At 37.6% G+C, this 27786-nt stretch overlaps 1 long non-coding RNA gene across 3 annotated transcripts in view; it reads left to right on the forward strand.

Moving 5' to 3' along the window:
- The window catches only part of LOC105470635 (uncharacterized), a 51825-nt gene extending 24423 nt beyond the window's left edge, over positions 1–27402 (forward strand). Inside the window, exons 5-7 of one of the 3 annotated variants that reach the window (XR_011613225.1) lie at positions 1992–2110; positions 19495–19570; positions 25879–27402. This is a non-coding gene — a long non-coding RNA (uncharacterized lncRNA). The remainder of the gene's footprint in view (positions 1–1991; positions 2111–19494; positions 19571–25878) is intronic. The other 2 variants (XR_011613224.1, XR_011613226.1) reach the window with 2 other exon arrangements.
- The last annotated feature ends 384 nt before the right edge of the window (positions 27403–27786 follow it).

Raw genomic sequence — 27786 nt, forward strand, 5'->3', positions numbered from 1 at the left:
TCCTTTTCCCATGCATGGCATCTCACAGGGGTCATTTGGGAACTACTGGTTCACTGCATCATGCATTTTTCCAAATATTGATCTAATACATTCTCAAATATACAAAAAACTCACATTCATTAATGTTACCAGCTATCTCAGCAGAAAAGTATTTTAAGTATTGTGAAGTTGCCAGGCTCATGGTGGCACACACAACTTAAAAATTCTAATGTTCACTTGAAAGTCCAATTTTATCACTGGTGGCAAACAGTTTGTTTTTCCCCTTAAAGTGATAACTCCTTTCATTCACTTTCAAAAATACACCTTCAAACTACACAAGTTTGAGTAACCATAATTTCCTATCATATACTATAGTTAAAAATGGCACTACAGGTAAAAAGAGGCTAATTTTCCCTGCAAGTCCTTTTCCTTGGTATGTGATAGCCACCAATACTTTGGTGTGCTTTATGGGAACTTCCCATTTCACCAAACAACACCAAAGGCAATGTATGTAAGGGTCAAGAGTTAATAAAATTAATAATATTTATTGCTTCATCAAGAATTCTTGAGTAAAACTGGTTCTCTAATATTATACATTTTATATATTGGGTAAACATCCAGTTTTCATTCAAGCACATATATTTCCTTGAACTTACTAAATTGAATATATATGTTCTCAAATGAACACTTGCTCTTTACCTAATGAGACATGTATATCTACTTATATTAATGACATATACAAATTAAATTCATACTATAATACAGGAATGAACAAATAGTTTCTCCTACTCTACTCTGTACTCAAGATAACACAAATGTTTCTGTGACTTCTAATCACCAAAGTGCAGGGATTTCTCGCACCAAGCAAGCAATTCCACAGATTCTCCAGCAGACATCAGTTGGATGTCTTCTAATTCAATTCAGCTCTGACACTATCTACCTGAAGATAGCATTGGATATCACAGGTTGAGGGCTCAGTCCCACAAGACTGCCCCCAAACTTCCCATGCCAATTACAAGCTCAAGGTTGTTTCACCCATGCTTCTGACCAGTTGGCTATACATCAGGCTTCCCACAACCGCCTCCTTGGGTTTCATTCATTTACTACAGCAGCTCACAGAACTCAGGGAAACACTCAGAAGTACCTCTACAAGTTCATTATAAAGGATATTACAAGGGATACAGATGAAGAACCAGATGGAAGAGATGCATAGGGCGAGGTGTGTGGGAAGGGGCTTGGAGCTTCTATGCCATCTCTGAGTGCACTGCACTCCGGGAACCTCTGCGTGTTCCGCTATCCATGAACTCCCCAAACCCTGTGTGTTTTGTTTTTTTTTTTTGTTTTTGTGTTTCAGGTTGAGGGGTTGGCTATGGAAACTTCATTAAGTAGGAATGATTGATTAAATAGTTGGCGATCAACTTAGCTTTCATCCTCCTCCCGTCCCTGAAGGTTGTGGCGGGTCTGAAACCCCCAACCCTTTAATCCTGCCTTAGTGTTTCTTGCTACCAGCCCAACCTGAAGCTGCCCAGGGACTGCCAGTTGCCAGTCAGCTCAGCACTGGTGTACAGAAGACATCACTCCCGAGATTCCAAGCATTTTAGAAGCTATATTGTCAGGAAATGGGAATGAAGACTAAATATGTATTTTAACCATATCACACATATACACACGTATTGGTTCCAGGAGCCCCAACAATACGTAAATCTGAGGATGCTCAAGTCCAGTGGTCAGCCTTGTGGAACCCATGGATACAAAAAGTCCATCTTCCTTATCCACAGATTCTGCATCCTACCATCACTGTGTTTTCCACCTGCAGTTGGCTAAATCTCCAGATGCAGATGTGGAACTGTGGATAAGAAGGGCTGACTGTGTATATAATTAACTGCCAAGTGATTGGAGGAGAGGAATACAGAGGCTACTAGTCCAGTTTGGTCTCATTGTCTTGACTTGTTGCCACTGCTTTAGTTCTTTCTGCTTTGCAAATAATTCACCTGTTTCTTGTCTCCTCACAGAGCCAGATTCTCTGCTATGTCAGAGCTAGTCAAGTGGATAGTTTTAATCAGAGATCATACATACTGAGTAGCATGTTTCAAGAAAACACTTTAAGAATGGCAAATACTTGGAGTACGTGGTAAGTCACTCTACTTGCACCCATGGCCGGCCTTGGTAGTTGGTCACTGTACTTTCTCCTGTTGAGCTCACAATTATTATCATCATCATTATTATATCAGCCCTCAATAGTACTACAATCCTGTGGAAATTATATAAACTTTTTTCTCATCTCATCCTTGATGCAAATAAATGGCTCTAATAATATGCCAGTGGGATAAATGTTTTTATAAAGGTGATTACTTGTGGTCTTCTCAAGGAAGTTTCCTTTCCCCTTTTTTTCCCCTTTATCTATGGTACCAATTCCTTCTTATTGGGATCAGAACATTGCTGATCTCAGTGCTGAAAATACCTGGAAAAACATTTAACAAATACCAAGGCTGGGCCCCAACCCAGGCAGGTTATATCAGAATCTCTGGGATGGCTTGGGAATATGTACTTTAAAACTTTTAACCTTTCCAGGTGAGTCTAAATAAGGTTGAGCTACTGGTTTTTGATAGCATGTGGAGGCCGTCACTAAGGCCTTGTAGTTGGTTTCCTCTAAGGGTATTTGAAAGACTTTTGCTTCATTATCTAGGTATTTTTATTTTTCTCTCTCACAGAGAGATCATTAAATTTTTGTTTAATCACCACAATAAGGGGAATATTATTATTTAATAATGCCACATAAGTTTCAAAAAGAGCCCTAACCTAATGGATAATAACTACTAGTCCCAAAGATAAAACTGTTCTCATCGCCTATTAAGAGAATAGTCAACTGGATGTTTTAGAAGAAAAAAAAAATTGCTTAACATAAAATAGGTTGTTTGTTGTTCGTTTCAAAAAACTGTTAGCTGGATATTGCACTTGGGTCACATGGTGGAGATGTGCCCTTCTTATGCATACCACATCTGTGAATCTCCGTCCAATGTTTAGAAAACCCTCCTGCAATGAAGGATCAAAGCCCAGGTGCAGGTTCTCACCAATTTCTGGCAGCTTTGCTTTAAACATGCAGTTAAGCTTAGTCTACTGAATGCTCCTGTAAGAGGCAGGGTGCATTTGGGATTAATTTCAAAGGTGGAGACAATCCAGTGTGCAGGGTGCTGGTGGCAGCCGATCCAGCAGCATGTTGATGAATGTCCAGAGTGGCAGAACTAGGGCTTCCCATTCCTGCAGTCAAGTTTGTGCTCAGACTCGCATCCTTGGTTCTTGCCCATTTTCCCAACCAGCCACTGTGGACTCTTCAATGACTCCATGAGCTAACAAATACCCTTTCCATCATTTTCTTTACTGATTTAATAAATAAAATGTTTCTCATTTGTTATGCTTTTAATGAAGACAAAAATATGTTAAGGAAGATTATATAGTTCTGTATTATCTACCATCTATTTTTGAAGGGAACATGGGTTTAGGATGGAGTTTTGCCTTTTCTTAAAAGATCTGGCCATATGGGTCTCAATCCTTTATATGACACTAATTGGCTGGATCAGAGGAACCAGTGTATCATTAGAAAGAGAACCAGATGCCCTTCCCATGTGGGATGCTTGACCCATTTCCATCACTAGCTTGATTCCCATAAGCTACTGAGTTTGTTACTCCTGATGTATTCATATCTTTGCTCATTTGATGAAACAAATTTTATATCTTACAAGAAAATATAAAATGCACTGAATTCAAACAGTAAGTTAAAAGTAAATAAAAGTCTGTGTAATAACAATTTTGTAAAAAGCATACATAAGTTTCCTGTACATTTCCTTGCTAAGGGTGCTAGTATTCTCAGAGAGTTAAAAATAGGAAAACATTAGGGAAATATGATTAGTTACACAAGCCCCAGGATTCTAGAAAATGAAACTGAACATATTTCTCAGAGGAGTCATAACTATTCTTGATGCTAAGAGCAGATAAAAATTTCTCACATGGATTCTAAAAAAGAAAGAAAAAGAACAGTGTGGAATATACGAAAAAAATGTCCTGAATAATACCTTCACAATGAAGATGAGGACTATTTCTAGAAGACTGTTTCATTTAATCTCATAAAATAAACCAGTTTCATTAAAGTGCCTTGGAGAGAGGACAGGCAATATAGCACAGTAATTAAAATCGCCACCAATATGTCTTAATCTAAGAAATAATTTTAGAATGCCTATGATGGAAATCTGTTGTTTGTGTTACTTAGTATCCATTCGCGTCGCTTGTGTTCACGATGTGCCATATTCCTGTAGGGGCACCCTGCCCTATTTCTTGGTCTATGCACTTTGACACCGTCTCCACCTTTAGTTGTAGGAGAGGTTCTGTAAGTTGGGTCTGGCCAATGATAACATCACATTCCTCTAAAATTATGAGCATTATTTTCCAAAAGTCTATTAAATAATTGAAAGGTATGTATAAAAATAACTTTGTTATTTTTGGCCATGATTACAGAGCAGGCTGGTTGTCTGAGTTTTAAAGAATCCCTGTCTGTCTATTCCCTTGAATGATCTGAATTCATGGAATTTTCATTCTTCATTCCCAATGAACTATGATGTCTTTTGACATTAGATTGTGTTCCCATTGGAAATATGGGTATTAGTTAAAAAAAATGGGTACAATATTTTGGGGAACATTTGAATATGGATTTTTATTTAAATTCACTCCTAGTAATTCTCTTTGCATGAGGTCTGAGAGTATAGTATCCATGCAGGATGACTCTGTCATACTCATTTAATATTTTTTCTGCGTCTTCACAAGGTAATTGGCTTACAATTAAAATTAAGTTTATGGGTCCTTTTCATGCCTCTCTAGTTGAAGGGGAATGTAATTACATTTAATTGAAGTTGATTCTCAAAATGACACCCCTAGATACAGCAGACAGCATACACATGGCTTATTCTCCTCTTGCAGAGCACATATGCATTAAGTCATTTAATAGAAGAAGCCACACACGGAAAGCTTTCAAAACGAAGTTGATAAAAATAGGATATGACAGATTCTTCCCTTTATTTGTTAAGGTTACTGCAATTATGTCTGATTTTCCAGGACATGACCTGATAAAAGATGTTTTGTGAAAGTAGGGAGGTGGGGTAGAAAGCAAGGGGAAAAAAAATCTTATAACTTTGATCTTTCTCAACACTTTCCCATAAGATAATGAGATTGGGCTCAGAGAGAAGTTTTATACCTTGAATATATAAGATTTGCCTAAATACGGATCTGTAGGTGGCCTTGGTCCTACCAATTATGTTGTTTATTAGAGAAATAATGAAAGATCAACTTTAGAATGATGCTTTTGAAACTACCTGCTCTTTGTAAAATGTGTTTCCCAAATTAGCTTGGAAAAAGCATTTTGTAACAGCTTTAAGAGCATATTAATGAAAATAAATTAGACAGCTGAACAAGAACAACAATAAGCATTTTAGACAATAGTCTGGAATGTAATTGTGGCCAACTTTAACCATAAGCAACATTAAAAACTTGGACAGGCAAAAACTTTGAGGTATTATCAGTGTGTTGAGGTTTTCATTAGCCCAGTGGAAATTGGAATCTTGGCAATTACATGGTTAATCTCATCAATTGTAGACAGTTCAATGAGATAATTCAAGATGAGACAATGATTTATTTGTATTACTTGCCACTGAGGAACCTCCAATTTATAGTTATCGATATTGATCAAATTAACTGGAAAACTGGGCAACTTTAAAATGTTTTGTTATATAGACTAATAATTAAGCATACCTGTATGTCATCTGATGGGATTCTGTTCCATCTGTTTTTATTTCTGGTCCTTCATATTTGAAAATGTTTATGACTGAGCTACCACTAAGAGTCATCCACTTCCAACTGATTTGTTTGTTTACATGATGAGAAGGGATAAGGTTGGCACAGTCATAATCTCTTGAAACATTTCCACATTTGACCAATGACCTAGGTTTTTAAATATTGACAGATTATATTATGTACTATATGACTTTGGATCAGATCAAAGACACAGCCAGTTTGGGTGTTGTAAAATAGATAAGTAACTGTAAAGCAATGTGTGAAATGAAGTTGTCAAATTAAGTATTTTTCTGTTGAAGACTTTACAATTTTGTTTAAAAAATGTATTTAAAGGGTACAGTTCCAACTAGGATCCCAAGCATAGAGGAATATATGTCAAATGTAATGAAGCCTATGACAGAGAATTAACTATGAGAAACGTTAATTCTGTATTATGCATTTTCATTTTATACATTCTTTTTCACATAAGCAAGAATGATTTTATAAAGGAAAAAATATTTTTGACCTGTTATGTCTTCTCCCTAAATGGATGTGGTAGAGGGGTAGAGATCTTATAAGAAAATAGTTATCTTGTAAGTTTGGATTCAAATGCAAATTGTGCAAATTATTATACCTCAGCTAGCAACAAAGGCAATGAAGAGAGCATTAGTTGAGTGCCTGCTTTGTACTGTGTTCTGCATTTGTTTTTTATAGTCCTGAAAATAACCTGGCAAGATGTGTTTTATTGCCCTCATGTTACTTTTACAACTTTGAGTCTTGAATAGATTACATAATTGGACATAATTACCTAGCTAATACCTGGGTGAGCCCTATTTGTGCCTGTGTTTGCACAATTTTGACATACATGCTTTTCTATCCAGGCTACTATTTTCTGTTCAGGAGGAAGCGACTCTTCTATGCAGATTGAAAGCTGTAGATGCAGGAACAAATTATTGCGATTCATTCATTTATGAAATGTTATTTATATATCACATGTTAAATTTTAGCAGCTACATCTACTTTATAATAAATGATATAGATATTACTAAATATAGGATTGAATGCTGAATTGTATCATATGTGTTTTTGGCCTTATTGATACGATCATATCATTTTTATTACTTTTCTGCTGATTTATATGCTGAATGAAAATGATATTTTTCTAATATTGGATTATTCTTGAATATCTGAACTAAAACCCGCTTAGTTCAATGTATTATTTTTAAAATGTTATGTGGATTCTATTTGTTGATATTTTGTAATTTTTCAGTCAATATTCATGGGTTTGGTTTATAGGTTCTGTTTTCAGTGGTATTTTTGTTAAGCTTAGGTATTTGTGCTGTGGTGGTTTTGTAAAAATAATTAGAAAGCATTAATTCTAACTTTCTGCTTTAGGACAATTTAAAAAGCTCATGAATTATCTGTTTCTTGAAGGTTTGTATGAATTCATGCATGAAATTGTCTGAAACTTTATTGAGAACTAGATCTTTGACAACTTTCTCAATTTCTTCCTTGGTTTTGAGTTTGTTGAAGAATTCTATTTTTTTGTGGGACCAGTTTGCAGTATAGTACTTTGATATTTATAGAAAATGGTCTATTCACATTCTCAAATTTATTAGCATAGATTTGAGCAAGTATTCTGTTAAATATTCTTTTAATCAGTTCCATTTTCCTAATCATAAGGTTACATATTGATCTATTATTTCCTTCTTATAATAAAATTGTTTATTATTTTAAAAAGAATTATTTTATACATTTTTCAGTTCTGTTTTCCTATTTTCCAATGTATGCTTTCTTCTCTATTGATTCTATTTTTTCAATTATTTCATGTACTTATCAATTTTACTTTTTGTCTTTTCCAACAAATTAATTCATGCTTTTATATTGATCTGCTTGTCTGCTTTCCTTAGCTCTTTATTTTTTTTATATATTTTTTATGTTGAATACACTATTTTTCTGTTTTCATTCTTTGTTTTTGGTAAGGAAAACATTTATGATTCTGATTTTCTTTTGAGCAAATTCTTTGGCATCATTCCCTATTTTTTATACTGAGAGTTTTCAGTATCATTGTGTTTTAGCTATTTAGCAATTGCACTTCTCATTTATTTCTGTGGTTCAAGAGTTACTCAGTAGAAAATATTTTCTTTTAAATTCAAATTAGTCAAGTTTCAGTTGTTTCATTTGTTACGCGTTTCTAGGTATATTACATTGTTGTCAGAGATTATGGGCAATTATGTATGTGTAATTTCTATTCTTCAGAATTTTGAATTTGTTTGGAATCTAATTTGTGGTCAATATTTGTAAATAACCCATATACACATAAGTAGTAGCTGCATTCTCTGTCTATAAAATATAATCTACATTTACAGGCTATGCTATTCAGATTCATCTATATTTAACTTTTGTTTTGTATCTTTGTGCTTGTAAAAGATGAAATGGAGTGATTGTGTTCACAACTAATAGTATGTTGATGTGATTTTGTGTTTGTGCTCTATCTGGAAGGTTTGTTACATATCTCAGTGTGTGCGATTCTTATGACTGGTGGTAAGATGGCTTCAACTGTACATGGGCATGGCATGACCATTGTGGGCAGTGCTTTCCGTTTCATTTATCTTCAAGTCTCATTATAATAGAAGAAAATCTGAACTTGGCGGTATTAGTTTATTTTTACTAGAGAAGAGCAAGACTTGGTAAGAATATTGGGTAGAATAGAGTTGTTTTGAGAATCTTCTAGTTGCCCACACCCATCCACTCTCCATTCTTCTTGCCTCTGTTTTCTGCCCCAGGAGGCAGACACGTATGTTCGAACAGGGCAATGGCAAGAGATTTGAGAACTGCTGGATCCTTCTCTCTGGGCCACTTAGGGTTGGCTACATTTTTGTCTCCAAATGCAACAGCTTCTAGGAGCCATGCCTCCCGAAAAACTGTCCACTCTGTGTCCTTCCTGCCAAGGGTGGGTAACTGTCCCCAGGGGCTGCTATTTCCAGGGCATCACTCTATTCCTTGTCAACTTCTTTATACTTGTCCCCACCAGTCCAAACCTTTGTAAACAGTCTAGTTTCAAAACTCCTTTTATCTGTTTCTTTCTGAGAGTTTCAGTGACACTAGCACATCTAGGGAAATTTCCCATTAATAGGTTACCTTCTATTTTTTGCAATAGAGAATGATTTTGTATTTTGATAGTGATATATTGCTTCTGTTTAAGATGCATATATTTAATTTAAAAGAACTCAATGTAAAGAAATCATAGAGCAAATTACAATTTAAATTTCATGAAGGCATAACAAAAACTTATGAAACTAGTCTATGAATTAAGCAAGTTTTAAAAGCACTGCTTTATACATTTCAAAGCTACATTATACATTATTTCTTTATACATTATAATGCAGTCAGTAATACCAGGCCTGATGCTATATAATCACAATATTTTTCTATTTCTCTTGTATGTTATTGTTCATCCTTTTATTTTAAAACAATTTTCATTACTTTGATTTGGTATGTATTTTATTTTGTAGTATATTTTGATTTTTTACTCATTATGAAAGTCTTTTTAATGAATATGTGATTTCTATTTATTATGTTTGAGACATTGCTCTTATTTCTGTGGTAGGCTCTGTGTGTTTCCTTTTTTAAAATGCTGTACTCTGATTTCAGCATTTAACTTTTGTTATATCTTTGTCATTTTTGAAGGATGGAATAGTATGATGATGGTTACAACCACTAGTGTGTTTATATGATTTTTGTGTTCTTGCTATTCCTGGAAGGTTCTGCTACATATCACAGTGTGTGGGATTCTTACACCTGGTGGTGGTAAGATGGCTTTAGTTGTACATGGGCAGTTATTTAGCATTAATTTCATTTTCAGGTAATTAGCATTTTCCCACATGCACTTCTTCCAGCATTTTGAAAGTATTTTAATGTTACTTGTATTTCCTTAATTAGCATATTTTAATCCTATATTATTAACAACTTCGGAACAAAATAACTTTCATTGCTTCCTTTTGTACAACAAGAAAAACAAAATAAAACTCAGGCAATTAGTACATTTACCTTCCATATTCTCTTCCATTCTCCTGATTTTTTAAGTATGTTCTGAGATTTATGTCTTATTGTGGCCTTGGACAGGCATCAAATATTCCCATGCCTTTCAATCTTCATCTCTTAATAATATTGCTATCCTCACAGCATTATTGAGAAGAGTAACTGAGTTTATCTCTGTGAAGTGCTCAGAACAGAACACATCATAAGTACCATATTTTTTTTTTTTTTTTTTGAGACAGAGTCTCGCTCTGTCGCCCAGGCTGGAGTGCAGTGGCCGGATCTCAGCTCACTGCAAGCTCCGCCTCCCGGGTTTACGCCATTCTCCTGCCTCAGCCTCCCGAGTAGCTGGGACTACAGGCGCCCGCCACCTCGCCCAGCTAGTTTTTTGTATTTTTTAGTAGAGACGGGGTTTCACGGGGTTAGCCAGGATGGTCTCGATCTCCTGACCTCGTGATCCGCCCGTCTTGGCCTCCCAAAGTGCTGGGATTACAGGCTTGAGCCACCGCGCCCGGTCCTCCATAAGTACCATATTAGTGTTAGCTATTGTTGTTACTACAACTACTCTAATGACAATATACTTTTTCCACAGCATGAAGCTTTTCTTTTAGGAATGATGACCTTAAATTATTTAGACCCAGGCTGTTCCATATGCTATATACTACTGAGTACTTAACATGTTAACCACTTAACAAGAGGTTCTCTGACCATAAAATACATGGCAGATTTTGAAGATTTAGTACACACACACAAAAAGAATGTGAAATATCTCATCAGTAAAGTTTTAGATCTGTGATGTTAGTCGGTGCCATCTCTCTATTGTAGAGACACAGTTCTGTTGAGTGGGGGCTTATTCTGTTCCATGTGCTGTGCCCTTTGCATGAAGATCCAATTCCAAGTGAGCTGTTTTGCCAGATTGTAGCTATTGTGTTAGCTGGTTACTAGACTGTAGGCAAAGATGAATAGCGTGCAGTCTCTAAAGTTGTGGATGTTAAAGGAAGAGAGAGTTATCTATTGCACTGGGAAAAAAATGTGATGGTGACCAGGTGGTCTTGGATGTAGGAGTCGGGTCTATGACATCCTTATCCCCAAGTCATCTAAGAGTTAGGTCAGTGGCATCCTGATCTCCCACTATTTTCTGGAGATTCAGTTTCTGTGGTGTCCTGAGAAGTATCTTCAGAAGATTCCATGGAGCTTGATTCACTATAACTTGGAACACATTTTAAGTACATCATTTTATACATTAAATCCTTTTGTGTTTAAACCAGTGGCTTTAAGCTGGGGGCAATTTTGCTCCCACTGCATGGATATTTTGTAAATCTGGAGACATTTTTGTCATTACAACTGGGAGAATCCTACTGGAATCTATTGGATAGAAACCAGGGATGCTGCTAAACGTCTCACAGCACAATCCCCACAAGTGAGAATCATTTAGCTATACTATTGATCATGTGGAGGCTGAAGAACTCTTTCGGTCATTTTGGGAGTACTCACCCTAATGAGAGAAAGTGCTTTCCAGAGCATCAGTAACAATGATTAAAATGTGTTTCTATTGTAGTCATTCACAAGACAGGTTAATAATTAGTGATATGAACAGGAGGCAAGGAAATTCTGGGTAAAAGAGGGTGGTTCCCCAGTAAAGGCCCCATCCTCAAGCCTGGAATCATGTGGCCCTAAATGGGAACAGGCATTCCTGTTTTCACGCCCAAATGTTGCCTTTTCCAAGACCGCTCTGGCTCACCACACCCCTATCCTGTACCCATATAAACTCCAAGCTCCACAGCAGAGGAACCAAAGAGCGGCAGAGCAGCAGAGAAGGAAAGAAGAGAAGGGGTGTCTGAACATCAAGAGGACTTCAACTGGGGATGGTCAGAGCGGAGATCAACCACCGATGGCTGAACTCTAGAAGATGATCATCTTCCCACTGTATACCCTTTCCAGCTCCCCATCTGTCCTGCTGAGAGCCACTTCGATCACTCGATAAAATCCCTGCATTCACCATTTTTCAAGTACGTGTGACCTGATTTTTCCTGGACACCAGACAAGGACCTGGGTACCAAGAGGGCAGGGTGTAAAAGGCTGTCACCCTGACTCTAACACTTAGTCATCTGTGGACAGGTAACTGCTAAAAGAGCATTAAATTGTAACACACCCCTGGATGCTACCACTGCCCTGGAGCCAAACAGTGCTCTCCCTGGCTCCTGCACCTGCCTGTGTGCATGCTCCCCTTCCCCTAATGGGTTTGAGCATGAAGCACCCCTGTCACAAGTCCCATGAGAGCATCAGGAAATTCTCCCATTTCATTAGGAAATGGCAAGTTTTTTTCTTTCTTTCCCAGTTGTCAGGACTGGCAGATTTCTGTGGATACCAGCCTTGCACTTCTGATTTTACTTTGCCTGGAAAGAGCACCAGAGGGTTTTTAATATATGAAGATTAAAAATTAAGCAGTAAGAGGGCTTCCCTATGGGGCAGCAGGGTGTCAGAGTCCTCTGTTTTAGACACAGGAGGCAGAAAATTACATCATAAACAATCTACTGGAATTGGAGCATATTGGTTAAATATGCAGATGCTTCAACGTGGAGGGAGATTTGTTGCAGCTGAGGTATGATTCTGAGACAGTTTATGAGACAAGGCACAGTCATCTGAAAGGTTAAAGAGCAACAAGGTCAGGATCAATCCCTACCAAAGCCTGGAAATACAAAGATTAATTCTTTGCTTGATGAAGTATCTTCTCTTTCCTTTTTGTTTTTTTGGTAATTTTATTATGGTATTTTAAGCACACAGAAGAGTATAGCAGAAAACATAATATGAAAATATATTTTTTCAAAAGTTATTTCATCTATTTTTCCTCATTTCTAAGGGTTTAGTGAGAGGGAGAAATTGTGCTCAGACCTCAGGTGCCCATCTTGAAACTTGAACAGTGTCGTGACATATGTCCTTCTTAGCTCATCTACCTATTTTTTTTCACATAAAATACTTTATTTTTTTGGAGAAAGAGGAATTACAATGAAAAAAAATGACATATTTGAGGTTATGTTTGCACAACCAGGTGCATTATCTTATTCTGCTCATGTGCACAAAGCCCTCTCCATGCAATGTTCTTTAGTAATGCTTGCTAGAAAACACTGCTTACATGAAGTGTGTTAAAATGCCTTAGTTGACTGATTCTTCATTTGAGCAATGTGTGTGTAACCCCAGTAAATGGGCTGTCATTTGCAACCCAGGGGCCACATGAATGGCGTCTTGCTGACGTGTTAATCAGAACTATATATCCCTGTTCATGCCCCAGTATATCGAGTTCTTGTCTATAAGATCATGCATCATTGCAGAATTTCATATTCAGCTTTCTCAAGCCTCTTTTCTTTTCATCAATATCACAGGAGACTTTGTGTGTATAATGTAACTGTTGAAATCAGACTACTGTGTTTTTGAAACTAAGTTTTTACTTGGTTAAAATCATATTTACATAAGACAAGGCAATATCATTATTTCATAAGAGCAACCTAAAAGCATATTTTTTATCTATCTTTTGTTAAAACTACTTTCAAATAAAAGTTTTGTCAAATTGAATAATAAAGAAATAATACACATATGCCTGAATCAGACTGCCTATGTGTGCATATTACTCTCATGAGAAAGCATACAATATATCAGGAATCATATCAGACTTGTTTACAAAAATTCTGTAAGTGGATTTCTACGATCAAACTCAGTGTTCCTTGAATCAGCGGGATGTTGCATATATTATTTATCAGTTAATTCGCAAGAACAATCATAAAAGGCTTGATCTTAACAGCCTTCCCAGCCGAGCTTAATTCCTACTGGTTTCCAAGCAAGTTGTGGGCACTTAAGTGCCACGTGACTAAGCTGTGATTAATTAGGAAATAAAACATGCCACATTCTCTACAAGCCGAGCAGAGGATGTAAGTGCCTCCGATGTTCTGGAAACTTCGCCATTGACTTTGTGTTCTGACATCAAGATATCTGTTAGATTTTCTCAATTTAACCAATTTCACTTTTCTTTTTGAAAAACCAAGTGAGAAGTTGGAGTGAATTCTTCAACCTGTAAGGTTCCTTGTGTATGCAAGACAATTGGACAGGGTATAATTTCAATGTCAACGATGTCTATATTGAAAATTGTCTTACCCAACACAGGAAAGGTAAATACAGAGGATTTGTAATTGGCTCTCTTGATCAAGGGTATGCCAAGAGATAATTGTTTCTGCTGCTTCTAAAAATCAGAAAAGAAAATCACACTGAATCCTTAAGCACCAACTTATTCGAATAAATACAACTCCAGGATTTTCTTCTCCATTTAGGTTTAAGTGCTTCTTTGAAGAACCTGATGGCCAGTTCTTTATATGAGAGACAGTTTCTTAAAGTTACCCATTCAAAAAAATTAGCAAAACAAACCAAAACATGGGTATTAGGATTTGTAACATTTAAAAAGTAAAGTGGCTTGGAAGATACTTGAAGAAAGACTTGCATAAAATATTGCTCAGATCAAATTGTGAAATAAACTGTAGCTTTATTGATGATTATGCCTTTTCCTCGATGGGCCATGCATCACTGTTTTCCTGGTTATGTTTCCAATGTTGCTAGAAATGCACCGGCAGTGAAAGCCCCCCAGGGCAGTGTGGACTTACTTGTGGAGTGGAGTTATGATGGGAGACTCTCGTCTGCAAGTCCTGCAATTTTTTTTTTCTCTTTTTACCATCCACAGAAGATGCTAGGGTGTTCCTGTTATATCTCTTTGGGACGTATTCCATTTCAGTGGCAGCTTTGGTGTCCATTTCCAACTCACCTCCCACTGAAAGATTCCCACCTAAAGTGTGCCCCTGTAGTCTCTGAAACTCAAGCTCTAGGGCTGATCTGTGAGTCTCCTGCACCCGTGGGCAAGCATAGATGCCAAGTACGGGAGTGAGGTAAGAAGGGCCTAATGCTCCATGAGCAAATTCAACGCAGGGGAGGCAGGAGCCAGGGGATTAATGCTCAGTCTCCTGTCTGTTGGTTAGACAATACCCAGAAGCATATTTATGCTTCCCAGAGATCCAAAGCAATTCATCTGCTTTTCTCCCAACATCACAGGCATCTCCTTCCTATGATGGGCTGTCTTCTCTTCCCCACTTTGTTCTGTCTCTCTCCTGTTTCCTAGCTTTCCCTTCCAAATAAACCATCTGCCTCCAAGTTCTTGCTGGAATTCTGATTTGGAGGGAACCCAGACTTAGATTCCATCTCAAGATATAAGCATCATCATCAGCTGTCAGTAGTAATAATTCTATGTGAAGGAAGACTGATGGAGTCCTGGTAAGGCAGAGACTTAAGGAGTAGTCAGAAGCTAAGAAGGATCTCAAAGTATCATGGAAATTAAATATGATCATATATGATGTATATGATCATATATGATATTTTCTTTATAGAAAATGCTTTTCTATATAACAATTGTGCTATGATTATTGCTAACCTAAATTAAACGTTTTTATTTTCTAGACACTGCTAAACACTTAAGATGCTGGGTGTCGATTGTTTACAAAATAGCTGCAATAATTGCCCAACCTCTAGCTGCATCTTGGGTAGACCCCTCCCATACTGATCCCGGGACTGGTCATGTAGTTTACTCTGGCAAATGAGACAATGGGAAATGTGATGTAAATAGAGGCTTGAAAGGTGCTTTGCACATCTGGGCTTGCTCTCTCCCACTTCCCTTGGACCCCAAGGCCACCAAGAGAATGAACCTGAAATCATCTGCTAGAGAAGTTCTGTGGAGGAGAACCAGGGTGTCTGAGCCAATAGCCTGTCAATTATTGGACACGTGAGCGAGACCATCTTAGATGAACTGACACTGATGTGTGAGAAACAATAAATGTTTATTGTTTTAAGGCGCCAAATACGGGGTGATCTGTTATGCATCAAAAGCTAACCAGTACAGATGTCCTACTTCATTTAATCCTTGCAATGCTTCTATAAGGCTATTATCACCCTCCATTTTACAGGTGGAAAATCGGGCCTTGAGAGTTTATTTCCTCCAAAGTCACGTAGCTAGTAAATGGCAGAGCAATTTAAAAACCAGGTTTGCTTGATCCCAAAGCAAACAGTCTTCCTAACATTGGCATATGGATCAAATGTTTTTAATGAAGTCATTGATTAATTCATTCATTCCAAAAACTTTTTTAGGACCTACATTGTGTCGGGTACCATGTCAGATACCGGTAATATACAAATGAACAAGACCTTCTACCTTCACAATAAGCTCAGAATTAAGGCAGCAGGCATGCACAAATAAACACAACACAATGCAATAACATAGGTATTTCAAGGGTATAATAGGGACAGAATGATGGTATTGGGAAATAGCACACGTGGGGACTTCTAGGTGGAGAATCTAATAATATATTGAAATTTTGGTGTTCCAAATTTACTTTTAGTAAATTACTGAAAATTACTTTGTATAATTTTGAAAAGTATTTCTTTGCCACACTCTATTCTGTTAAGCATTCCAGATTTATCTCTGAGGCATAAAAATAAAAATGATCTAAACTCTTTTCACTAAATCTTATTCCACCTATGTCCACTAATAATGCTCCTTTCTATACTCAACTATATACTCATATTTTATATATTAATTGCATACCAAATTCTAAGTCCTTCAAGTGCATTCAGTTCCTGACTTAAAACCACTGAGATTGAAAACAGCCTCTCTAGTAACTGTTTTCTCAGCCCCGATCAGCTCAGTTCCCACAGCCCATGTACAGTAATAGTCATGGGGGCTATCGTAACAGAAGCTTGAAATGTTTAGGGAACACAAGAGTGTCTAATTTCTCATGGAATATTACACAGCCATTAAAAAGAATAGGGAAGATATTTAAGATTGCAACATAAAAAATATTGCCCGGGGAAAACACTGAAGAAGTTATACTGAAACATTAATCAAATGTGTATTTCATATATATAGGCACGTGTGCACACACACGCATCCTCACATACATGGATTTGAATCTAACTTATTTTTTTAACTGCTCGGCTGAACAGTGCTTTTTAGCCCTCACTACACTTTTTCTTACCTTTCTTGGGGGCACTGTCTAACACAATTAGGTGTGCTTAATCAGTCTATTAAACCATAACATTCTTGAGTTCCTATCTGCTAGATAAAATCGTGCATTAATGAGGGCCTGGAAGGGACTGATTAGGAAGTGAGGGCAGGTGCACAAAGTCCGGTGAGACAGGCTGACCAAGATTCGATTCACTTTTAACCTGTTTGTAAAAATGCCCGTGGTGTCTGCTTTTCATCTAGGAAAGGAAGAATTAGAATATTCTCTTATGCCCTAAATGTCTGCCTTTCTTCCTAACTACTAAGATTGTTAGTCTTCTTAAAGTTTTTGAGGAGCAGTTTGAAACTTAACCACCAGATATGACAATGGAAGAACCATCTGGGGTTGTAATAAGCCAACTTTTGAAATAAAATCTAACCTAATTCTGGGTGCTACTTGTCCTTATAAGAATTGGGCGTGTTTAATCTCTTTTAACAACAGCTTATTCATGTGACCAGTTCTGTATCTACAAATATATTTTTAACTCTATGTAGTTGTATCTCTACCTGTGATGGTAGTTTTAAGGAGAGAATTTTTCTCATTTTAAACAGTGTTTTTCCAGAATAAGTCAGAGAGACTATTTCTGCTACTGTTTATCTTTTTCTGCCAAATTTCTTCTAGAATATTAATTTGTTATGTGAGCACCTATTTCACGACAGCTGGGCCTTGGTTGTGTCAAATGAATACATAGATGTGATCCCTACCCAAGTGGAGCTCCATTCTAGGCTGACAACATATAAAGTATTACACTTAAAACAAAGAGGATGGCAGCCACGAAAAATAAAGCTTGGGCCTAATGAGTGGTGACCTCTCAGGGAAATGACCTTTGAAATGAGTCCTGAATGATGAGAGAGTCCCTGATAAAAAGATATCATGAAGTTAGCTTCAGGCAGAGGGGACAGCATGTGGGGAGAACCTGAGGGACAAGAAAGGACCTGTTCTAATCTTGGGACAGAGAAGACTCCCAGTATGACTAGAGCAGGGGCCAGCAAACTTTTTATTTGAAAATCCAGGTAGGCAAGGCACGGTGGCTCACACCTGTAATCCCAGCACTTTGGGAGGCCGAGGTGGGTGGATCACGAGGTCAGGAGATCGAGATTGAGACCATTCTGGCTAACATGGTGAAACCCCGTCTCTACTAAAAATACAAAAAATTAGCCAGGCGTGGTGGCGGGAGCGTGTAGTCCCAGCTACTTGGGAGGCTGAGGCAGGAGAATGGCCTTAACCCGGGAGGCGGAGCTTGCAGTGAGCGGAGATCGTGCCACTGCACTCCACACTCCAGCCTGGGCAACAGAGCGAAACTCCGTCTCAAAAAAAAAAAAAAAAAAAAAAATTCTAGGTAACAGATATTCTAGTATCTGTGGGCTATGAGGTCTCTGTTGCAACTACTTGACTGTAATAGTAGCATAAAAGCAGCCATGAACAATATTTAAATAAATGGAGGTGGCTAAGTTCCAACAAAAATTTATTTACAAGAACAGGCAGTGGCTGGATTTGGCCATAGTCTTCCAATCCCTAGACAAGAATGAAAGGAATAAAAGGTATTGGGGTTCAATGTGGGGACACTGAGGAGAGACACTGCCAGCACATGTAGGCTCTTGAACTGGAACCTCCTTGGTGGAATGAACAATTAGGGTGGATGTCCCTAATCAGGCCATCGTGGGATGGAGTATTTCCTGCCCCTTGCTGGCTTAACAACCTTCATTTTCATATTATCAAGGAGATAGCTGGGCCCACCCATTAGGGCAGTTATAAGGATTACATGAAACAACATGTATGTCTATAGAATACACATATTCAACAAATTCCATAAATCTCAATTCCCTTGTAGACAGTGTGAAGTGTCTGCTTTTTCTTGAAATACAGGAAATGAGTCTTATGCTTTCAGAGGGCCTTGACTGCTTCGCGCGGCAGTCACTCCGTCTCGGAGATGGCTCTGCAACTCACTTGGGCCCTGTGGGCGTCTTTATGGATTAGCAGAAAGCTGTGGTTGCACATTTAACCTTTTTCATCACCTCTAGAGAAATGACGTGAAAGTTTTTTTTTAATTGCACAGCACAGGTTTAATTTAATAACTCTTCCTATGTTAATTTAGAGATTTGAAAAAAGCTGAATTTTGTTTTTAATTAAGTGAGAGCAAAGGGCATTTTACATCCTATGGCAGGAGGGCAGAGAACATTATTGTTTGTAATTGGCAAGAATGAGGAAAAACATCCTACCCATTAATGACATTACAAGGTGACTCCCGTTTCAATTCTGTCCCTCCCCCACTGCAGAACAGCTGAATACAATATGAAGGGATTTTAAAATACAAGATGGAGAAAATTGTTAAGATATATACTATATATTTTTTAAATTTTCTAATTGAACACCTCAACTTGTGTGTGAGTGTGTGTGTGTGTGTGTGTGTACCTACAGTTGCATGAGGGCATGTGTTTTGAATGTAACTATCACTACATTGCTAAAATGAAAAAATATAAAATAATTTTACCGTGTGTTTATTAGTAACCTACTTAAATAACTGCAGGCAGACTCCAGAATTTTATTTCTAATTGTATTCCCTAAATGACAGAGTTGAAGACCATGTATATACAAGAAGTGAGAGGAGAGATCTGCTACTAAGGCCAGTGGGAAAGGAAAAGAACATGGTGAGTTGCCCAGTGTCTCAGAAACGCACCCAGTGTCCAACAGGTCTGAGATCCAGAAATGGCCTTGGTTCTCCACGTTGCACAAGCTACTAGAGTTCTTTTGTTTTTGTTTTTAACAACCCGTCATCTACATTAGGTATTTCTCCTAATACTATCCCTCTCCTAGCTCCCCACCCCCTGACAGGCCCCGGTGTGTGATGTTCCCCTTCCTGTGTCCATGTGTTCTCATTGTTCAACTCCCACTTGTGAGTGAGAACATGCGGTGTTTGGTTTTCTGTTCTTGTCTTAGCTTGCTGAGAATGATGGCTTCCAGCTTCAAGCTGCTAGAGTTCTTAGAGCTGTTTCTTATTGAAATTTATTGTTAGGATGAAACCTGGGACTGCACACGCAAGAAGATAAATATTTAGAAAGGGATCAGAGTCATTCTGGATTGAAATCCAAACAAGCATTGACTTATTTTTTCTTGTAGGATTGTTTAAAAAGATTTGCACACGTGCATACAAGCTTATTCAACCCATTCATAGAAGTATCGCTTGGGGTTCTTTTTAGAAATAAAGATTTCAGGGCCTTATGCCCTAAGATTCTAATTTAGTCCATCCAAGGCAGGGCCTGAAAACCCAAATTTATATTACTCTGGATGGTTTTCATAAAGGTGAGCTGTGTGTCATGCTTTGAGAAACCCTGAAAGTAATAAGTTGACTTGAAAAATAGCATTATTAAAGCCAACTTATTTACAGTCTCTTTTTTTGCCTAATGATCAGAATATTTCAATATGCACCCATAATATGCCAACCTTGAATTTTCAAGAGATAGGCCCAAGTTATCTTTTGAACAAATACAAAGGATCTTTTTTAGCATTAATTGGCCAAGTAGGAGGGGGAGTCCACATGGCTGCCTTGGCGTAATTGCCACCCACTGTTGGCTTCTTTACCTCAAAACAGGTGTGGAAGTCATGAATCACCCCTCCTGGTTACTTTTGGCATTTTGCAACTGATTGTTTTAGAGGCGAAACCGTTTTGTGAAAAATTTAGCTTGTCATTCTGTCAGAAAGCTTTTAGGAGGATATTTGACATTTAATTTTTTTAAGTCAATAATCTAGGTGATTCAACGCACATTTCTTCGGCTATTTTAAACATGCATGTTCTGCAAGGAAACAATTTTCAATGAAGATTTAGCAAATATCTAGACATATAATCCCCAGAGGTCTGGTTTCAAATGCAATAGTTGTATGGGTGCTGGAGATTTTGTCTATCATGAACTAACTAAATTTTCCCAGGGAAATAGAAAAGATCATGTTGATTTTTCTATAGAAAATGCTCATGGCTGGAACTACACATGTATGTTATTGACTATGAGGAAATAAAATATGTTGCCTAAAAAATTCTAGAGTGAGAATGAAAATACTACTACTAAAAGCTACCATTATCACAATGGTATTGCAATTACCATTTCTGTGAGCCATTTCTACATCAATGTCCTACATGTATTAACTCGTTTAATCCTTGGCAGGTCTCATTATAATTATTTGTGGAGGTAGAAACTCAGTCTTAGAATGTTAAATACGACCACATACTTGGAGTCTAGCTCCTAAACTCACCCTAATTATGATACTACGCTGACTCAGTGTTTGCTTTTGCCTGGCTTTCTTACTGTTTACAAACCACAAACCTCCCTGAATTACAATTTCCATCTCCACATTTAAAAAATGAACACAGTAACCCATTTTAGTGGATTAAAGAGTGAATGCTATTAGAAAATGTAAGTACTTCATGAAGTTCTATATATATATATAAACTAAGAAAAATATCAAAATAATCGTGATATTGTCATATTACTATGGGAGCATCCAGCATCAACTCCTGCTTTGAGTCTGCTGATCCACTTGATATTCAACCACAGTTACACATAAACCTGGCTTAACTGGAGGTAGCTGGTGGTGCAGGCAATGGGGATTTTCAAAGGTCAATGACATGATCCCAAGCTGGTCATTGATATGACTGACTTAGACAGTTGGAGGTAACTTCCTCTGCTTCATCTTCTCCCCCAGGACTTTCGTTTGGCATTTGTATGCAAGTATTTATAATCAAATTTACAGCTTCAAGTAAGAACAGGGACAATGGTCACTCTAATACAGGTAACAGGAAACTTAATTCTGACTGTAACTTCCATTTTTCTTAAGAACAAAGTGGATGAAGCTGATTTTTTAGAGCCAAAAAGACTAAATTGAAACGAGCCTCTGTTTCTAATTTCCCAGAGGTGCTGAATCAAGGTGCTCTGTACCTAGGCTTTGAATTTTCTGTAGCTGTTGTTTATATGCTTGTTTCCATTCTGAGCATTGCTCTGTATGTTGAGAACTCAGCTATTCAGAACACAGGATTGATTTCTCTTTGGTGAAGTACACATTTTTTTGTTTGTTTGTTTTGTAAGAAAGTGATTATTTTCTTTTTTTTTTTTTTTTTTTTTTTTTGAGACGGAGTCTCGCTCTGTCGCCCAGGCTGGAGTGCAGTGGCGCGATCTTGGCTCACTGCAAGCTCCGCCTCCCGGGTTCATGCCATTCTCCTGCCTCAGCCTCCCGAGTAGCTGGGACTACAGGCGCCCACAACCGCGCCCGGCTAATTTTTTGTATTTTTAGTAGAGACGGGGTTTCACCGTGGTCTCGATCTCCTGACCTTGTGATCCGCCTGCCTCGGCCTCCCAAAGTGCTGGGATTACAGGCGTGAGCCACCGCGCCCGGCTGAAAGTGATTATTTTCTAAAAACATTAGATTGGGCAATTAGAACCAGTCAACTAGCCAGATGTGTGGGCTTCACATACATCCATTTGTAAAGGCTTCATCTTGCATTTACTGAAAGATAATCGAAAGCAATGTAAAAGAGAAGATTTGAATCTACCCTTTCTTGAGATCCCAAAAAATGCTGCTGGGTGAAGGGAAGATAGCAAAAAGTAATATTTATTGATAACTTACTAAATTCCAGAAGCTGTCCCAATCAGTTAGGGATTTGTTCAATAATCATGTTGAATATTTGCTGAACACTTACATATGCCAAACACTTTTTAGGCATTATCTCTAATCCTCCCAACAATCCGATGAGGTGAGTATTCTTTATCTCTACTTTACAAATGAAGAAAAGGGACTGGAGCCCAGGAGGTTAACTAACTTATCCAAGTCAAGAAAAGTCACAGAGCTGTGACCTGAACCCACTCAGCCTGCTGCTGGGGCTGTTACCTGCTATCACCATTTATTTATGTACCAGAAGCCTCTAGAGAGATGGAGACAGGAAAACACACAATTGAAAGGCATTTAACAGAAATTATTAACAGACATTTTAAATTAATCAACTACAAATTTTCATATTGCAATTTTAGAAACACTCACTTAACACAATTGTTAAAAGAGAGGAAAAAACTGAACATGTCAGGACCAGGTCAGATAAAATTGTCTCATTTTCTTGTCAGTTGGTAATGGATATCTGTTTTGCTATTAACCTTTTTTTGTAACAGCACCCTGAGCCTATTGGAGGAAACATTAGTTCTTTATTTTTAATCCACATGCTCTGAATGGAGACCTAGACCTGGCTAATCAGAGTAATTTTATCTTCCTGAATGATGCAATTGGTCCAGGGCGGGCACATGATCCAAGTCATTCAATCACAGTGAATCATTTGGATATGGTTTGTCTTCACCAAAACTCATGTTGACATTTGATCCCCAGTGTGGCCATGTTGAGAGATGGAACCTAGTAGGAGGCAGTTTGGGTCATGGGGGTGCATCCCCCAAAAATAGATCAAAACCCTTTCTTGTGGGGTGAACAAATTCCTGCTCTGGCAGGGATGGATTCGTTCCCATGAGAGTGAGCTGTTAAAAAGTGTCTGGCCTTCCCGGTTTCTCTCTTGCTTTCTCTTTCCCCAGGTGATCTCTTTACACATATGATCTCTTTACACATACCTGCTCCCCTTCCACTTTCCACCATGACTGGAAGCACCATGAGGCCCTCACCAGATGGAGCTGCTCAATCTTAAACTTTTCAGCCACCAGAATTATGAGCCAAATACTTATTTTCTTTATACATTACCCAGCCTCAGGCATTCTGTTATGGAGACACAACATGGACTAAGACAATGCTAGAACTACTAGAAAGTGAGTTTTCTCTTTTGTCCTGGACCGACCGGACACCACCACTTGGAACCTGAAACTAAAGCTGACAGAGTAGAAGGCAGAGCTGATAGAAAGAAACAGATTTGCAATGATAGCATTTCTACCTTGTCTTTTCTACTGTAAGCACATTTTTACCTGTAACTCCAGTCTTATAGCAGTCATGCTTGTGGACTCTAACATCATGTTATAGATTCATGTTTTGGCTTCAACCAGGTTGAATTGGGTTTTTGGTCACTTGTAATTGGAGGAGTCTGCTTTTTTATTGCATCTACCCCATCCAAATTGGGAGGGACAGTGGAGGCACAAAATGAGCTGTGAACTTCCAATCTGCAGACCTATGTTTGACTCTCTTCTTCATCATTTTTTGGCTACATGACCTGGGGCCGATCTCCTAATCACTCAGCATGTCACTTCCCATTTCTATAAAACATGAAAGTAAAATTCATTTCCCTAATGCTGAAGGTGGTATAAGGACCAAATGATTACAGAAAAGCACTTTGAGAACAACAAAGAACAGATGTCAGGATTCTCATCTACAAACTAGATCAATAAGGATTGGAAGATATTCATAATGTCTCTCAAAGCATTTTCTTAATTGAGATGCTGGAGTATTGCTAGTCACCTCAAGTGCTGAATCTGGCCCTATGGGTTCCAGAAAAATAGGAAAATAATGATGCTGCTTATCTCATTGAGATAAACTATCATTTCCTGTTTCCATTATTCAATTACAGGAAGCATAACATTTATTTGAAAATACAATTAGAAAGCTTAAAATCTAAGCCTCAAAATTGTGCTCTATGAAAATGAATGTCAATCTTTATGTAGAGGAAGAAAGAAGGACTAAGAAAAATTTTTCTTACTCATTGATGAGTAATTATGTTCCAGATCATTTTGAGAAATGACACCTGTGTGGTTTGAAACAACACAAAAACAACACACAACCTGCATTGAAATCAAAGTGTGGCAAGTCAACTTAAATATTTTTCAAATGCAAAACAATCCACTGCCACTCATTAAATTGTTCTTGTTTGAAGAGAGAATAGAGTGCATTTTTCATAGACAATTATTCAGCTTACTAACTAGGGAAATATTGCAGATGATGTTCAGAGTTCATTTAAACTTCTAACACCCATATGTATACACATATATATGAATTATATATTACATAGTGCTATTCACATATATATCCATATATATGAATTATATATTACATGGTGCATCTTACATGGTACTGTTCCTATATATATGAAAGTCCTCACATATATATTTTTATATATCTATATGAAAGTCCTCATATATATATTTATATATATCTATATGAAAGTCCTCATGAAATGGCTATCCGTGGTAGATATATATATATATGTGTAGTTGTTAACTGGTAAGTTCTCAAGTAGATTTGTGTATCCCAGCCCATATCCACTGAGTCCCAAAGTAGATTTGCCATCTGAAGTGAATTTCTGGGTATAATAATTGAACAGACACAGATGTACTACCTTTTATACCACCCACTGCCATCAGAATGCTATCAAGAGCTTAACTTCACCTCCTGACTCCCCCAAAATAATCCTTACCATTTTAAGTACCCTGGGGCTAAATCCAAGGTTTAAAGATATTACATTATTAAATTTAAAAAAATGAAAGAAAAAAGGTTGCTTACTAAACATCTTCATACACTTCAACTGTGAATCATCCCAGTCTCTGGCTCCATTATCTCTTATCTGGACATTTTAAGTAAGCTTCGTGCTCTCACTGTTTCTATACTGGAAAATCTAATCTCATATTATTGAAAATAATATATTTTAAATAAACCAGATAATCACACTTTCTAGGCTTAAAACTCTAGGATGACTTCCCATTTCATATATACAATGTCATTATCAGGGTATATAAGACTTCATCTGCACCTCACCTGCAACCAACCTCTCTGTTTGGTTGAATGGCACTATTCCTATTGATCCCACCCCAGGAGCTTTGCATTTAATCATTTTATTGCTTCAAAAACTGTCCCCAAATATATCAATGTTGCCTTTTCCCTCAATGCATTTAGACCTCTATCCAAATGTTACCTCATCAGAAAAACCAGAATACCATATTTACTTGACAGCCTTTTACACAGTTTTTTTCATTCATTCATTCATTCATTTTTTCAGAGTCAGACCTTGTAGGGAGACCCCCCTGAAACTATTGCTACAGAATAAAAGATGAAATGCTCCTGATTATTGTAAATACAAAACTGCATGCAGGATTGTGTCAAGACAATGCCAGGTTGGAGTGCCAGAATGAGCCAACAGCATGTCATGTGCTTCCGCCTGCAGAGAGCCTGTGAATGGACGTGCAGTCAGGGAGGTTTCACATCGCCAAGATTCCTATCCCAGAAAAGCAGATGTTCACAGCTCTGGGAATGGAATGCGACCCTCGTGGGGAGCCTATAAACGGACGCATGGAGGGCGCCTGTCCATATGGATAAGATAGGGCTACAAATGCCCTCATCTTGCCACGGCTCTTCTAGCCCTCTTTAGGGTTAAGGCATACTCCCTTCTGAGAATTTTTGGTCTAACCGGTTGTCTAGCTTCACATCCTGTCTCTATGGATTGTTTGTAACCAGCTTTTGCTGCAACTGTTACTGCTGATTAATATCTTGCTAATCATAGGTTATGGAAAGATTGTGTTTCTGTTTTAAGGCTCTGTTAGAAATTACTGATGCACACACTATATTGTAAATTCTTACCTCTGTATACTGTACTTCTGCATAACGATGTTATGTTAAAGAATTACTTCATCCCCATGTGACCATCTCACCTCATAATCAAATGATCCTAAATCCCTCACTAACCTACCCCTGCCCTCACTAAACTTAATAAATGCTGGCATATCCAGTGCATTGTTGGCACCACGGGACCAGAAGGCAGTGACCCCCCTGGACGCAGCTTTCACTATCTTGTGTGTGTCTATTATTTCTCGACCTGCTGATCCGCCTGGGAGCAAAGAGAGAGCCCCGTTGCACTGTGGGCTGCTGGCCAGATCCCACAATAAGACCTATTTGTTTGTTTTCTATGACTTTCCAGTAGAATATAAAATCCACCAGAGTGGGTTTTGTTTGGTTCTCTATTAGGGCACTATGTGTCAGATGTAGTAGGGCACTTAATTAATATTTGTTGGATGAATTAATGTTATTATATAGGTAAATTCAATTTAGTCTCATCAAAGAGTAAAAGGTCAGTTAATTTAGCAGGGCGATTTAAAAATATACATACTAGCATTATAACATAGTATATTCATTAAGGTCTTTCTTTTTGGTTTTTATAGACCTGGGTTAAAATTCTGGCTTTGCTGCCTGTTAGCTGAGTGACCTTGAACATGTTACTTAAACAATCTCAGCTTTAGTCCACTAAAGTAAAAAATGTAGAAATGGAAACTACCTCATAATAAATTTAAATGACATAAGCTATGTGTTTTATTCTCAACATTTAGGACATTGTCTAGAATAAAATATATGCATACTCATACACAGATAAACACACACAATACTAGCTCTTACTTTTATTCTATGGTTAATTCTAGAAAACAACTATAAAACTAAAAAAGTATAAGGAAAATAATTAAAATCACCTGGCTTTTTGTATCTAGAGATTGCCAACACATATTAATTTTCCTTTAAATATTTTACTTTTAAAAAGTCACAAAATAGAGATCATGGTGAAGAGCATATTTAAAGTATATATATTTTATCATGAAAACTTTCTTTTTTTATGAACTATGTCTTTAAAGCATGCTCTTGTGTAATACATGCTTACTTTTATAAAAGTAAATATAGATTTCTGAAAGATAGTAAACATTCCTAACCCTTCACACTGAGTGATCATCTTTATTCATTTTTTAAATAAATAGATTTTTTTTTTTTTTAAAGAAAAATGTGATCACACTGGGCATGGTGGCTCACGCCTGTAATCCCAGCACTTTGGGAGGCCGAGGTGGGTGGACCTCCTGAAGTCAGGAGTTTGAGACCAGCCTGGCCAACATGGTGAAACCCCGTCTCTACTAAAATACAAAAAATTAGC

This window comes from Macaca nemestrina, chromosome 15, assembly GCF_043159975.1.
Source record: "Macaca nemestrina isolate mMacNem1 chromosome 15, mMacNem.hap1, whole genome shotgun sequence".
Lineage (NCBI taxonomy): Eukaryota > Metazoa > Chordata > Mammalia > Primates > Cercopithecidae > Macaca > Macaca nemestrina.